This window comes from Anser cygnoides, chromosome 1, assembly GCF_040182565.1.
Source record: "Anser cygnoides isolate HZ-2024a breed goose chromosome 1, Taihu_goose_T2T_genome, whole genome shotgun sequence".
NCBI lineage: Eukaryota > Metazoa > Chordata > Aves > Anseriformes > Anatidae > Anser > Anser cygnoides.
In genome coordinates this window covers 91,579,946-91,596,387 of record NC_089873.1, presented here as the reverse complement: position 1 = coordinate 91,596,387, position 16,442 = coordinate 91,579,946, and positions in this window count along the sequence as shown.

Genomic DNA, 16,442 nt, shown 5'->3' with positions numbered 1-16,442 from the left:
GTAGCCCCTCTGAAAATCCCATCAGTGAGAAACTCAAGCAGGCGTTGAGCTCAGGAAGGATTTGGGGGAATGAGCACCTGTCACTCGGCCTCACTGTTGTGACTAAAGGGAGCTTTGCTTCTATGGTATTTTCACATAAAATATATAAGCTCTTGGGTTCACAGCCTTTGAACTTCAGCAATAAGGCCAACTGCTTGAGTCACTTAAAACCTGCAGGAGAAAGCAGAAACAATACCACCCCCTGCCAGCTGGAGACTTACTCAATTCATTTATGCTTTATTTCAGCACACTACATTTCCAGCTAAGCCAGTGGTACAGCAGAGGTCATAATTTGTTTTTCTTTTTTTACATCACTTTGATTTTAATACCCTTCAGTCTCTCAGTTAAAGATCTTAAGAGTTTCTTGGTGCCCACAACTACCCATCTTCCAGCCTTCTATCTTACTAAAAGCCCTGGTGTGTTTTTTTGTTCTAATATGTCTAGGTCTGTCACACAGAAAAATAGCTGCCTATAGAAAGTTCAGCTGAGAATAAAACCAGAATGAGTAGCTCAGTTATCTATGTGACTGCATCCTAATGTCATAACAATCTAATGTATATATTCGAATGCTTTCATCAAGACCTGAAGGGGATCTGTTAAGCTTTAAACAGAGCCATGATATTTTCAACGGTGTAAATTTAAACACTCCTGATATGTGATCCCTTGCAACCTCTGATCGTATCTGCATGCTTAAACTTCTGCAGGAGAACCAGAAGCTGCTTGCATGTACAAATCCAGGTAGAAACACTTTAATTCTGTAATCTGCTTTTCCAGACTCCCTGTTTCCAACCTTACTAAGTTTTACAGATTTTATTTTACCTTCCATCTTTCTGTGTTTATCTCGAAGATGCATTAAACACAAGAGCTAACCAACTTAGTTGTGTTGGTAGTGATATGATTATAAGTATTTTACTGAGTTACAAATACTTTCACACATGTGGCATGTACCTGTGTATAGCTTGCTCGTTAACATCAAGAAAACTATGGTAGTACTTAGTTAAAAGTAGTAGTTTAATTCTTGTCTTAATCAGAAAGTTAATCAGCACTAATAGTTAAGCCTTCTGGTCATAAATGCATGTGGTGAAGTTTACTAAACTATTCCCTTCCTGCTATTTTTACCTAATTTGTAGAAAACTATTTCGTGACCCAGAAAATCTGTCGTACCAATGACACCAAATTTTAGTCCTTTGGTATGTATTGTGTCAGAGGAACTTAACCCATTTCATCTTGTACAAGTTCATTCAGATGGCTGCAATTGAAATGCATCTATCTTCTCTACCTTCTCTTGTCTGTTTAGAAACTATGCGTTGCCTTGAAAAATAATATGATACCATTAAATCCTGAGTATAATTTCTAAAATGCGGCTGCTGAATGAGGATGAACTGTTGAGAAGAAAGACGTTCATCCAAAGATGAATCACATTTGGGTTAACCTAGGTACAACTTTTATCACTGCAAGTACTGTAATTCCACAGCTGAAAAATCATTTTTAACTTTTGGGGTAAGTTAAACTTTTATTGCAGTGCTGTTTGTTTCAAAATCTCTGACCTTTTCTCCAGTCAGTAGCAATTCCCCAGACTGCAGGTGTTTGCTTTAGACTTTTTCTTTTTTCTTCTTCTCTTCTTGCCATGATTCATTTATTATAAGTTAGAAAATTACTCCTACTTCCACCCTCCCACATGATGTATTACTACTGCCTTTGAGCTCACCCTCGCAGATTTGCAGGTGCTGATAGGACCAAAACCAGTAGGCCCAGTATCTCCCACAGCACAATCACTGCACGTGAAGAGCACAAAAACTGCATGCGCATCAAAGACACAAGCTGTGAATGTTCATAATCCGCTGCTGAAAATGTGCATGTCAGCAGGTCCTTCCATGTCAGGCTCTTTAAAAGCAGGCCAAGATCTAGACTAAGAATATTTGTACATTCTTTAGCACAGGCTTGTAACTTAACAGTATGCTTTTGGGGACTTTTTTTTGTTCAGCTTTTTGCTGCACATGATAATTTTCTTTCAAATAGCAGATAGAGGTTAAGAAACCCAGCATATAAGCTCTTACTTCACTCTGTGTATGACCCTCTGGTCTTTTCAGGGATTCAAGTAGAATGCTTTGGCAAAGTATCCCCAGCTGGATATTTTCTCATGTTTACATTATATTTTTCTGCTGGATATTAAGTTATTTTACATCCATAGTACTCAGGCTAAGCTATTAAAAAAAAATCCTAAAATATAAGGTTAAGCCTCTGTACATCTCCAGATAATTGCAATTATTTTAGCTTCTTTCATTATGAATAAGTTGGTGTAAATATGTTCTGACTTACCAACCTTGCTTACAGAATTCCCAAAGAATGTTTTCAGGTTTTGTTGCACAAGATCTGCCTTTTGTCAACTACATAACCAGAAAATTAAGTACCCTCCAGCACTGATTAGCAATAGAGTTCATAAACTTTACTCTGACTTGCGCTTTGCTAAAGAGAGGAAATTGTCATTTCCACTTTTCTTGTAAAATCAGTGTCTGATATTTGAGCAGAAAGGACTATACCTGATACCAAGTACGCTGGTTAAAGCTCACTCCACCCTTCACTCTCTAGCATTTTGTAAGCAGTTTCCAAAAATGCAGGAGTGGAATTAGAATGCTACTTTTTGCCTTTTTTCCTAATTTCCATGGAACCTATCAAAGTTGTACAGTAGTTCTTTGACACACTAGAACTTTCTCTCTCAACATTCAAAGGCCTTTCTCCAGTGAAGGTAGATTAATACACTTTTCCAGTACGTTTTGTTTTGTTTTCCCCATAGAAGGAAGGAATTATTTTTGCATCCTTCTTTGTGATCAAAATGAAGCCTGTCCAAGTTTTAAGATCCAGAATGACTTCATTTTTTTAATGAAGACATTAACCACCAGAGAGAAAGCTTTCCTTGGAGACATAGTTCAGTTTGTTGCTATCCCAACAGGGTGCCTTAGATCTAATGAAGTGAGGGAGGTCCTAATTATATAGCCCAGTGACAAAATATCACTGTTCAGGGCAACACAGAGGGATGAAAAGGTTAGAATGACCTTTTCATCCCTTTCCTGCACTGGTCTTAGATAAGCTCTAAAAAGGAGATTTGAAGTCTGTACTGCTTCCAAGAGGGACCAAACTGGAGGAAAAGCAGAAACCTTAAATGACCTTTTGTTGAGAAGGAGAAAGGTTATCAAACCAAATGGCGAGAGGTTATTTACGCTGTTTGAAAAAAAACATGTGTAATTGGTTCAAATGATACTTAGCACCAGATTGTCTCAACAGTTTACTTGAGGCACTTTTGATCAGTTCAAGTACTTAACTTTGTGTTTATGGCATAAGGTGTTTAATTAGTTGAAGAGCTTCTTACTGTGTGTAGCAAATATTTCTTTACAGATCAAATAATTTTTGCTACCTAGAAACAACATGTCAAATATGTTAGCACTAAAGTCCTGCCTACCTTAAGCTTTGGTTGGTGTAAGACGCCATACAGGGTAGTGCCCATTTTTGAAGAGGAAGAGACAGAGAACTGAAGTACATCATGGTAAAGAAATAAAATCAAAATATTAAAGAATGTTTTGGCTCCTTTGACATCCAACAGAAACATTGCCTCAATGTGCCGTCTTTGCTAGAAATTACAATTCCATTGACAAAAATCAGACCAAAAAGCAATGATTAAGAAGGTGTGAAAAAGCAGAAAAAAATGCTTTGCTTTTCTACACAACTTTCAACATAGTAAGTTGTGTGATAGCAAGTGACTCCACACACTATTTCATTTATGGACTTTTAAAAATAATCAAAATTAACACTTCTGCAGCTCATCTTTTGTCTTTCTTTTGGTTACATATGTGACTTCAATATGTTCACTTTCATATCTGTTATTGTGACACTGGTGCATCATTAATTAGTGGCAACATGGTTTTCAAATTGCAGACTGAGTGCTAGCATGCAATTAATCAGAATATGCTCCGCTGCTAAAGACATTTTCCTTCACTGAAATGATGCCTAAGGTATCATATTCAAGAAAGAAAAGGGTGCTTTGTAATTCAGACTTAAGATAACTGCTCATTAATTACAGTCTGTGAGATACAGAAGAAGCTTTATTGTATTTTCGTAGCTTAAATTTTATAATAGGTGTAATTGAGGAATAGTTTTTCCTACATTCTTCATTTATTAAATATATCTGTTCCTTAGAAATGCAAGAGAGTCTAGTTGTATGGATAATAGTCTTAAACTCAAAGTAATTATAGTTGATAGAAAATAAATTCTGATAGGTTCCTAGGGAGAAAGTGTTTACTCTGGTCCTAAGGGCTTTCTAGTTCATTTTCTGTATAAGATTTTTGATATGTGCTCTCATTTGGGGACATGTCTGAGCAGTCAGCTAAGAACACCTCTCATCAAAAGACTCGTATCATGTGGAAGCAGGGCTGATTTTTTTTTCCTGTTCATTCTATTGCTTAGTAGAAAATGTGATGCTTCAACAAACAATCTACAGTATGAGAATCATTCATAGCTTAAACTTCCAGTTATTAGTTTCCATCTCTTTCTTGATTTTTGCATCAAGAACTTGCCAGCAACAGTCTTGCATGGGAAAAATCTTTATATGTTTCTTGATAGTTTCTGCCAGTGGAGAGACTTCATATGGCCAATGTTTCTGGAGGTAAATAATTTAAAGCCTTGGTCCTGTACAGATACACAGAAAGGAGGAGAAAGGAAGAAAAATGAACTGTGAAACTAAAGGAATATTTGCCAGTGCAAGCTGAAAACATCAGGCCTGTGGCAGCAGCTTTGGGAATGAGTGCAACTAGAAGCCCTGGGAGTTTGAAACAGTCTTTCAGTAAAATCACTTAAATCAGCCTGTAGAGTTGGTGCATTAACAAGCTGTTCTGGGACAACCCCCAACACAGCAGATAGGCATCAGCAGCCTTGCTGTCACAGCTGGCTCTTGGCCAGGGGATCTGCAACCCCATGAAAAGCCATCTCTCAGAGAACATATCCCTGGCAGCCGCCCAAGGAACACCATCTCCTGTCATACCTCAGGCTGAAATTATACTCAGAGCAACATGCGGACTGGGTGACTGGATGAGCTGTGCCCAGGTTCACTCCAGGAGCTCCAGCAGATGTGATGAGACAATGCCTTTTTGATAAATGTTTGTAAGAGCCCCTTCCTGAGCAAATCTGCTGCACCCATTGGCAAAGGAGGTAGGCTTCCCCATGGTGGAGAGCACTGTGCATGCTTACAGGCTGGCAGGACTGGAGTATCATTACCCCTACTGCTCTATAAAAAGGCTTTCTAGTGCCAAATATGATGAGAAGTGATGCTTGTGGTACATAACTGAACAGGGCTGAGACCAAGAATGTAATTCCATCCTGGCTTGTGAAAGCCATAAGAGAGCTCTCATCTTCATCAGTGCCAAGAACTTAAATTAGTAGAGATTTCAATTAATTTTAGATAGTGTGGCCAGTAGTTTCATAGTTATCTGAGTGAGAAGATAAACTTCACTATCCTTTCAGCTTTCCTATGGGTTTACTAAACTCAGATTTGAAATGTTTTTTAAAAGCCCTGGTATTTGCATACACTTCTTCAATCAGCAATTTCTTGCTGCTGAAGAGTTTTCAGGTTTTCTTTGGAAAAACACATGCAAGCTACTGACATTTTTGTTTCTGAGTATTATTTGTATCCAGTCAGACACAGTCATTTTGCTTTCTTACTCTGTTGTGTGGTTATAGGGTTGCCTACTGCAAGCTTCCTCAAGATAAAAAAAAAATATGCCTTGTCCCCATTAGTTTGCATAGTCACAATATCTGACCATTTGCTGATCAATCCAGAAATTCTTCCAGCTGAAGCACCTCTAGCTTGGATGACAGTTTTTATAGGGAAAAAAAAAAATCTGAAGCCATATTTAGGATCTTATCTCACAGATTTCACACATGGTTGAATGTCACAGTGGTCATACTTTAGAGTGTACCTGAGGAAAATCATGTACCACAGGAAACTTACTGTGGCCTTCATGTCTCACAAATAATTTCTTTCCAACAAATATTTCTTCAGACAGGAATAAAATAAATTACAGAAATCCAAATTTAAACAATGCTGCCCCAGAACACGATTTACGGGAAAGGGTGACTTTGGAATCCCTACATAGACTTATATATACAGTTCATTTTAAAATATTGGAGACGTTATCTTTAATCCTTCCAATACTTAAGTAAACCTATTTCTGAAAGTAAATAAATAAATAAATAAACAGCTTTCATAAGCCTAATGGTGTGTGCAGTCTGTGCCTAGTGTTCTACGGACTTCACCAGAGCTGAGTTAAGAAGAATGAGTGAAGAGAGCATGTCATGGTTATAGCAATTCAGATGAAGGCTCAGTACAAGCTAGCATCCAGTTTCTAACAGTGGTCATAACTGAACACAAAAACAATTAAAAAATTACAAGGCAAGAGCAAGGGGTTTAAGTATTTTGTATTTCATTTACTTTCTTCTCAATGTGCAACAGTTAAAAGGAAGACGCTTCAGCAATTCCTTGCTGTGGACATTCCTGTAGCTTCTAGATAGTCCTTTATTTTTTTGTAAAGGTATTAACTAAAGGTATGCACTATATGTTTTTATACTCTGCTACACTCATTTTATTGAGTGATTATGCAACATAAGTTCTGCAACAAGTGATTGTGTTGCAGGAGGTGTATACTTTGCTTCCATTTGGTGCATCTTCATCAAACTGAACTTCTTTCCTCATTGCTAAGCATTGCTTATCTCTTGAGCAGATATATCTTTAATGAGACATTTTTTCCTCATTTCATGCTCAGGTTAACATCATCCGCCACTACAAGATGTTGATTGTAACAGCCTTTTAATATGCCCTTCTTATTTGCTTTTCATTCTCCAAGTCTGGATGAAATACCTAGTTTTATCTGAATAACGGAATGTTTTCTTGCTCAACTAGTGCATGTAAAACCTAGCAATTCTGAGCCTTTAATAAATTTCATCAAATATTTTTCAGGTTGGATTTTCCCTCCATGGACGTGGTTCCTTTTCCAAGTATTAGTGGCAAAAGTAGTTTTTTAAAAAATCACTTCTAAATCTCCAGTTCAAACTTTAATACACTATGCTATAATTGCCAAAGATTTGCTTTTGCCATTGGGAAATTATTGTTTGATGATGAGCTTTGATATCGCTCTTTTTTTTTTCTCTATGCCCTTGCATAGGAAATTAAATAGAGAAAGCTGATTGAAGCACAATACAAAGAAAATGCGGGCATTGTATGTAATATGTACTATCTTAGCCTTTTATTATAATGTACGTGACAATGTGTTTTTATGTTCTCTGGTTTGTTCTAACAGTAATCTTTGTTAGAGCACTATACAATATAATTTATTGTATTTTATCCAGTAATGATGGCAATGCAACTTGAAGACAATAGTTACAATAGTCTCAATACTTCTTCAAAATTCTAGTACATTCTCATATTCACAATTAAAAAATATAATAATCTGGACATCAGACCAAGTTTTGGAACTATTCACAGAAATGTCCGCGAAGAGGAAAAACAGTAGTTGCTATATTACAAAAGAGTTTGTGATTACAGATTCCAAAGGCTGACTTGAAAGCAACCACCTAGAACTGTCAGAAATAGAGAGGCAAACATGCATGAATTATTCCCTGGGCAGTTTTATCTACACCTATTTTCTTTTAGAGTCTGAATGATTTCCTATTTTTTTAATCTAAAAAGCGTCCTTTCCTGTAGTTGTAAGATAGTATCTTTTGCTAATAAGACTTCTGCATTTGCCAGTTAGAAAAGAATCTGCTTGTTTAACCAAGCAAAATTTTTAAGTTGGAATTTTCTGTCAGCCAATATCTCATTAACACATACACAACAAGCACAGTAGTGTAGCAGGACAAAAATATGAAGTCAGTAATTGCTATTTTCCTTCTGTCATTAGCATCTTTCTTTGGGACCTACTTTTCTGTAAGCCAGTATTATATTCTCATCAAGGGATATGATACACTAAGCTCTACATTGCTATTAAAATTGTCAGACTAAATCAAGACACAGATCTAACATACAACACTAAATGTTCAGCTGTAGCAAAATAGCATAGCAATTGCTAACCTACTTGTATGATGTACTGACAACTGTGCAGCCCAGCCTATTAACTGGCAAAGGCAATTCTTTAAATGCTTTACATGGACCCTGTTTCTCAGAAATCAAAACAGCCAGAACTTGTGAAATTTCTTCAATTTCATTGTCCAGATAGTATATTACTTTAACATAAATTGCTGGTAGTAGGTTTTTCCATTTAACTACATCAAGAAACTCTGAAGAGTTAATTAAAACATTGTATTTCATTCATGGAGCACCGTTATTTAAAGTTTTACAGGCATGAAGCCTTCAAGTCATCAAAGGATGAGATGAGATTTCCTTTACTCCTAGACATCACTTCACCAGCTGCCTTTATCAGAAAGCACAACACAGCGATCACCTGGAAACATATTGATCCATATCCTGGCATCCAGCATACCAAGTCTCATAGTTTGATGAGAATTCTCCTCTGCTGTATTATTCTCTTATTGTCTTTGACAACAAGCAATCAAAGAGGTTATCTTCAAAGCTCACGTTTCTCCAGAAACACATAATGTAAATGTATGGTACTCTGCTTGTCAGGTGACCCCAGGTAATTTAACACCAGGTAAGATTAATGCTACATTTATTCTAGGACATGTGGTACTAAGTTCTTGATCACAACTTGGAAACATTACAGAAGTGGTTCAAAGCACTTTTTCACTTAGAGGAAACCTAAATATATAGCCAACATTAATCACTAGCTCCAACTATCATTTCCATTTGAGACATGCCCCAAAATAAATGACCAAGTCAACTGCAGTCTGTCTTCAGAGGGATACTTTTAGAATGGACCACGACTCTAGTTTTATAGATCTCATTTGTCTGGGGGCATTAGTTTTCATTGCTATGGAAGCAAACAAATTTTCAAAAGCTACTTGGCATTTGTTAGTGTGCTAATGAAATATTCTTAAAGTTTGTCAGAGACTGATTCCCATCTCATATACAGAAGGATGCTTGGCATGATGTTATTTCTTCTGACATTTATCTCCTTTTAGTAGGATGACTGACACCACAACATTGCAGTCATAATTAGCAATTTGTAAGTTGCATGATACATTTCTCTTCATAGACCTGATCAGCTTTTTTTTTCTACTAATTTTCACATAAATGAAACATGGCAGTGTAATGGTGAATAATAATTTTAGACATTATTGTATCATAAATCTCATCTTAATTTTGTATTTCCTTTTCTAACCTTGACTCCTCCCCATTTTGGTTAAAATTCTACCTCTTAACTCAGTTCTTATGGTCTTAGTAATTTTTCTTATTCACTTCTATGTTACAGTTGACTGAAAACCTAATAAGATATATCTCTGAAACCTTTCCTCTTAATTTCAATCACTATTTTCACTACCTGATTTTCCTGTGTTCCTCAACTAGGAAAGGTTGTATTCATTCAGTGGTAATTTTTTCAGACATTAAACTCACCAGTCCAATTTGCCAATCTTAAACAATAGACAGACATATAATCTGAGATAGTCTACTAATTACTCATCAGCTATGAGGCACTGGTTTTCACTGTATCCAATTTCATTAAGTATTGCAAGTGTACAAAATTAAATAATATGTTAATATTATTAATGTTATATTAATATATTAATAGTAGATATTTGTGAACTTGGACTTTCACAACTTTTAATCTAGCAAGCTCATCTCAAAAATCTTACAGAAGTAATGCAACAACTTGAATGGAAAATAACCATGAAGGTACCCTCACAGCTATGCTAGAATATATTTTACCTCTGTTCCAGGTTGTCGATATAACCACAAAGAGATTTCAGCATCAGTTCAGATTATATTAGGCATTTGTCATATTCAGTTGGTTCAGCTCTTGAGAGATTTTCATGTACCGAGAGTACCATTGCTCTCCAACATGAAGTACCTCTGTAAACACAAAACACTACATCTGGCAGGTCACACATTCAGCATTGAAAGAAATGAAGGCCAGGTAACTCATACAAGTCTAGCTGCTTCAGGAAATGTACCGTTCCTAAGTCATATTGGTAGGGGCTGTTGATCAGCTGTGGCTGATTCTAACCATCCATTTTCATCCCACAGCCTACAGATTTTTAAATAAAATCTTGAACAGCTAGCAGATAAAATGTGTGCACATATGTTTGTGTTGTGAGAGGAGGAGGGAAAGGGCAGGGACTCAATATTATAAAGAAGCAAAATGAATAATTAGAAGCAACAGTAGGAAAACAAGATTTATATATATATATATATCCTTGCTTATAGCACTTCCTTGGTGAATTATAATCCTTCATTATAAGCTAAAGCTAACAAGACACAGCAAGGCTTTTCTGAAAGTTTACTAACTTTCTAAAGGGTCACCTTCTTAAAGTCATTCCACAACTCTCTGAAGTGTGAAAAGTACAGAACATAAAGGCTATAATATGAAGGTAATACTGTAGGGGGAAAAGTACAGAATGGTCTTTTAAAGTGGTCTGGTTACACTAGATTCACTGAACTAAAGGAAGGCTTTTATTCAGGAGGGGGCTGATATGAAGATTCTTAAGAAAAGATTTTGGTATACTGGGCTCTGAGGAGAACTCTGTTGCTTATTCTCTAGGAGTTCAAATACTGGTATTTGATTAGCTAGCTTTTGTAAGTGGGCACTGCCTTCAGACATTAACATAATTAAGTTAGTTCAGGGGGAAGCACAAATATGAAATTCAAATAGACTTTATAGTCCTCGTTTCTTAAACACTCCTAAATGAGCTAATACACTTACCTTAATAGGAGGAAGATAAGATACATTTAGAAAGAGCTACCTGTTTGTATTGAGATCAACATACCTATAATTTCTACTTTCCTGATAGAATGAATGATGATGGAGAACATAATGAATATTAATGCAATAAAAATCTGGTAATATATTCAGAAGGAAAGATAAAAGAAGAATAAACCAATGAAATTCTAGATCTCCAGAGATGAAAGCTGTTTCTTAAAAGTTGGAGTAATACAGGAGCAATAGAAAAACGCTTCTATCTTCAGATTGCAGAGGAATCATGAATCTACTGATAGATGTTGGCAATAACATGAGGAAAGATAACTGTATATGCATTGCACTGAGAATTCAAGTTGGAGAGGAGAAATTAAAAGAGTAAAGATTTAGCAAGTTGAATCAGCCTAAAGAGACATACACTTGAGTAAAGCTAGGTAAACAGTTTTTGCTCTGAAAATGAGCCAAAAATTAAAGGGAAGTGGAATAAGATAACTCTGCTTTCAAGTTCAAGTTAGCAGATGACAAACCTTTACTTACTGGAAAGAAAAAGACAGCTAACATGACCAAGAAGCCATTAGACATAGTCAGTGAGTTCCCCTAAAGGTTCTTTGGGAAGAAGCTGTAAAAGCAATACAAGATTATGTATATGCAGGCAGGTTGTCTGATTTTATCAGTCTAATGTTTCAATATTTTAGTAAGATGAATGCATTGGGTGGCCTCGAGGTGGAATGCTAATGGAAAAGTTCAGAAAAAAAAAAGTTAATAACCATAAGCACTAATTCTTCATAAAGCACACATAATCCCTAAACTGCAGACTCAAAAATTCAGCCCTTGTAGTCTTGTGACAATTTATATGCATTGATTAGGATCTTGACTGGTGATTGCAATTAAAGGAGAGACAGGAAAACAGGATTTTGTTTTCAGCTTTTTAAGATGTCCTTGCTGCTGCATTCTTAAATTGATTCTAGTGCCTCTATTTGGCATCTGTTCTCCAGATCAAACCATGCAGGAGTGAAGGTTCAACAACTTATTTTAAAATGGGATAAAAGGCTTACATGATATCCTCAAATGACTCAAAATTCATGGCCTCCATTTCCTTCTGTGGATTGCTGAGTCATGTAACAAATTGAGTATGTATAAAAGGTGGCCTTTAGAGATGAAGTAGCAAAGAATTTGATTTCTTAGGAAATGCAAAGAAGGCAAAGAAATATTTAGCACAATCTATAAAATTTTCCTAACTCAGACAAAGTATTCTGTATCCAGTGTCTAAACAGCAGATTGCGATAAAAGTGGCTGAAAAGCATGATGGAAGATGAAAGATAGAATTCCTCCTTTAATTCAGGTGCCTATATTCATGTATTAATGAAAAAGACAGATTAAAGTAGCAGCTGAAGTTGTGTGTCAAGTTCCTGATTTACAAGCAATTATAACTGGAGATATAAAGCATTTATTCCTCTCTCAACTTGAAAATCTTAGGGAAACCTGTTTAGCTCTGCCATGACAAAACTTGAAGTGACCATTGATTAAAAAGATGCAATTCAAAATTGGTTTGGATATGGAAAACATGTATTAAGTTTTATCTTTAAGGAAAAAGATATTACAAAAGTCAGGAGCAAAATCTAGGGAAAATGCAATGTAGAAATGAGGTTAATTCAGTGAACATAGATTTTTCTTGAAAGTATCCAAATAAAAATTGATTTTTAGTGCAAATTTTTTGCATGTGGGGAAGGAAGAAAACCACAGGAATAACTATAGTTCACTAGGTCTGTCAAATCACTCGGATCTTTCCCTGATGGTGATTTAGATGTGGGACTGCAGGTAATGTACTGATAAGGAATTTAGAGAAAATAAAAAATAAAAGAAGGTGGCAGTAGACCTTCCAGGATATAATTACTCTAGTGTGACAGTTCAGTTTAAAATTTCCTCTCTACTGGAAAAATATTTATTGTAAGTGAGTATGGGAGGAGCTTTTAACATTTCCATAGCAAGGTTCTGACTGTCAGATTATTTACAGTTTGAAAGAAAGGGTGGGAATATCTTTTGTCATTTCAACACTTTAAGTGGTTTTACATACAGCCTGAAGTTACGTATACAGTCTTCGAAATCAAAGTATGCTTTATTCCACACTCCTTTTCTCTTACATATGCTTGTGACTATGGCAAGGGCTCAGGAAAATTGGCCAAAGTGGTTGTTTATTTAATGGAACTTAGACACTTCTAATTTGGGCAACAGAGCTGAGTCATTGCTCACATAACTAATTCGCTCTATTTTCTCTTTGTTGTGTGATGTTATTTCAAATCATGCTTATACTGAAGATTAGATACCTGATCAATGGGATCCCAGCAGTGGAAATATCTTCAGTTCAAAAATTAAACTAAGAGATTATAGCTGTCAGTGAAACAGGCTCATATAAGTTGTCTTTGTTAAATCTCTCCATAGGACTGTGGAACTAATAGATAAGCTAGCTCCTTAAAAGAAAACTGCTAAGTATCAAAACCAAGAATAAATCTCACCAGAGATTCAAATTCTGGATTGTTTCTCCCACTCTGTCAAAAAACAAAGTTCTTAAATATTTACCTATCTGTCTATTCCGAATCGTGTGTCAATTAGAGAATAAAACTTGAGCATGAAAATGTTCCTCTCAGGCTTGTTGAGCCTCAGGCAAGCTATTTGAGGTACAACTGCGTATGCACTCACAGTGTATTGAAGACAGGGTAGGTATGTGGAACTGGAGGAATGCAATGTGCTGTCAGGCAATGCCCAGAAATACCTCCTAGTATTTTGTTTCAGAACAGCAATGCAATGAAATGTAAATAAGTCAGAGTGAACTGGTTTCTTTCAGGGTTTACCTAGAAAATATGTCTCAAATCATTTTCACAACTATGCTCTAGATTTGCAAAGCTGCAGAAAAGCTCTTGAGGTTAGAAGACTGCTCAGACAGCTGAAAAGAAGCAGTGTCAAGTTATTGCCTCTCTGTGTTTCTTCTCTGAATTCATTTGTGCAGAGACAGAGAGAGAGAGAGAGAGTACAATATGAAAGTGTTCTGGACATGAAAGATTAATTTTAGGAAGGTAACAGGCCAGTCAGGCAAAGATTGTGTCTAGCTGGTGAGATATACTTCTGAGCTGCTGCATGTGTGGGGAAAAAAACACATCAGACAGTGGATAAGTGTCAAGTTATCTGCTTTTAAAATCTTTCACAGTTTTCACAGTTGGTGCCATTTTTAATGAGAGTCTCTTGTATTGTGTCAGGAGAAGAAAGGGGAAGAGTTCTCATGCCAGTCAGGATGAGCTATAGATGAATCAGTGTTACAAATAAAGCTATATGGCTTAACCGTTTTGGTACAGGTGCTATGCATATAATACAGGGTGTAGCCGATGGGAAGGGACTGTTGACTTTATGCAGACTCTTGGTGGGTAGCATCAAACAAAAACCATAGCAAGGCTGCTATTAGTTGTACTGCACTGCAGCACACAGCTTATCACTTCTGGCTTCTGGGACTAGAGCACTGCAGGTACACTGCAATTAACCGCTGTAGAGAAAAGCAAGCATCCATTTGTACTTTCACTTGTTCTCTTCCAACTTAGGCTAACATTCACAGATTTCTAGTTTTTCACAGTAGTGGCTATTATTAGGATCATTGCAAAGAGTTCTGTTTCAATCTTTTGAATGTTAGGAGTAAAAAAGGAAAAAGTGATCTTCAAAAGAGAATCTCCTCTTCACATACAAGAAGTGAATTGCTTCTGTGAGTGACTGACTACTCTTCAGTTTCTCCACCAAATAAAAAAAAAAAAAAAGCATCTTGGTTTGCACATCACAAGGATCTCTGGTGGATAGCCAGGTGTCATGCTCTTAGTTACTGATGTTATCAGTCCCTTGTACACAATGGGCATTTTTTAGCAGCCTGCTACTATTAAAACAAGGCACATGTTATGAAAATGATCCAAGTACAGTGAGGGTATAGAGGTGACTAAGTAAATCAGTGCAGATAAGTTGCCATTAAAAGAATTGTCAGAAATGTGTAAGTTAGCCAACACCAAGTCAGCAGACTACTGCTCCAAGACCATTGCACACAGTGAAACGGAGTGCTAAATAAAGCAGCTGAGACACAGACTTGTCATGCATGCAGAGCATGTGGTCACAGTGACCACAATTCAGTCAGGTGTGCATGAATCCATAAAGGACTCTGCTCAGAAACTCTGGACGCTGTTCTGACACATGGATTAGCAGACAAAAGGCTTCAGAGAAGTCAAAAGTTCAAAAGTGCATTTCTCCATAGCTCTAAATTGTGCTTGTCTGTACTTTTGATTTGTTTCTTTTTATTATTCCAGCTTTTTTTTTTCTTTTTTCCAAAGAAATTATAAATTAATAGTGAAGGTCATGGAAACTATTTTGATTCAAGATATTGTTTGATTCACTTGTATTCTACAAAGATCACTATCTCCTTTGTTCTCCTTATTGCTTATTCCAACAGGGATGAAACAGACATATTATGTTTTTACTCTACCCAGGTCAGATTATCACAGCATTGTTGAAGAGAAAAATCCTTTAAACAACAGGCAACCTTTAGTTCCACCACCACTACATCAGAAAAGAACAGCAATACAGCTCATTTTCAAAACAATTCATCATTAAAAGTTATACAAGACATAGGCATTCTCACACTCATGGTTTTGCATGTAGATTTCATTTCTTTGCTTAAACTCTTGCTGGTATTTTATTTATGGGATTTCTTAAAACTCAGTTACTAAAATGAAATAAATTGGATGAAGAACTCTGAGCTGATATGCTGCTTTTCTCCAAGTTGCTCTGCCTCCTTTTCCTTCACCCCTGCAGACTGAGGAGGCTGGACAAAGGAACAGACTGAAGTGAACAAAAATTGTAACTAGCAGTAAACATTGGCAAGTGTAAATAGAAAGTGATTTTAAGGAGATTTCCATTAAAAATTTAAGTTGAGTCAAGCCTGCATACAATTCTTGAAAAGGATAAATAGAGCTGCTGTCAATTCTTGCTTAGTTTCAGTTCTGTGCCTGTTCACTTGGTCTAGAGTTATTTACATATTACAATTCACAGACTGAAGCCCCTCTTTTTCAATTCTTTATGTGTACTGTATTTGCTTACTTCCAGTAACTTAACATTTTACTGGTACATTTAAAGTTACAGGCTTTTAAATGGAAGCTATCAAAATGTTTATTATAAGCATTCTCATCTTACCTGATGAGCACAGTATGAAGGATGTTCATATTTTCACTGACTTTTCAAGGTGATCAGGATCAATATAAAATTCAGTGTTTTGCTAATACTCCTCTTCTGTATGAACATATTTTAATGCAGGGTGGTTCTGGCATTAGGTGCTGTCTGTACTGCTATTACAAGTGAACTCGAACTTGTCCTTGGCTTTCCTATAGGAAGACTATTCAGTTTTTTCTACATCCAATCCAGTTAGTTTGGCTTGTATAACAAGCTGGATTTAATGTTTCTGCACTTAACAAGAAGATTTTTTTGGAGGGGTGATCCTTTGGAGGCCCAGGAGTTGGACTCAATGACCCT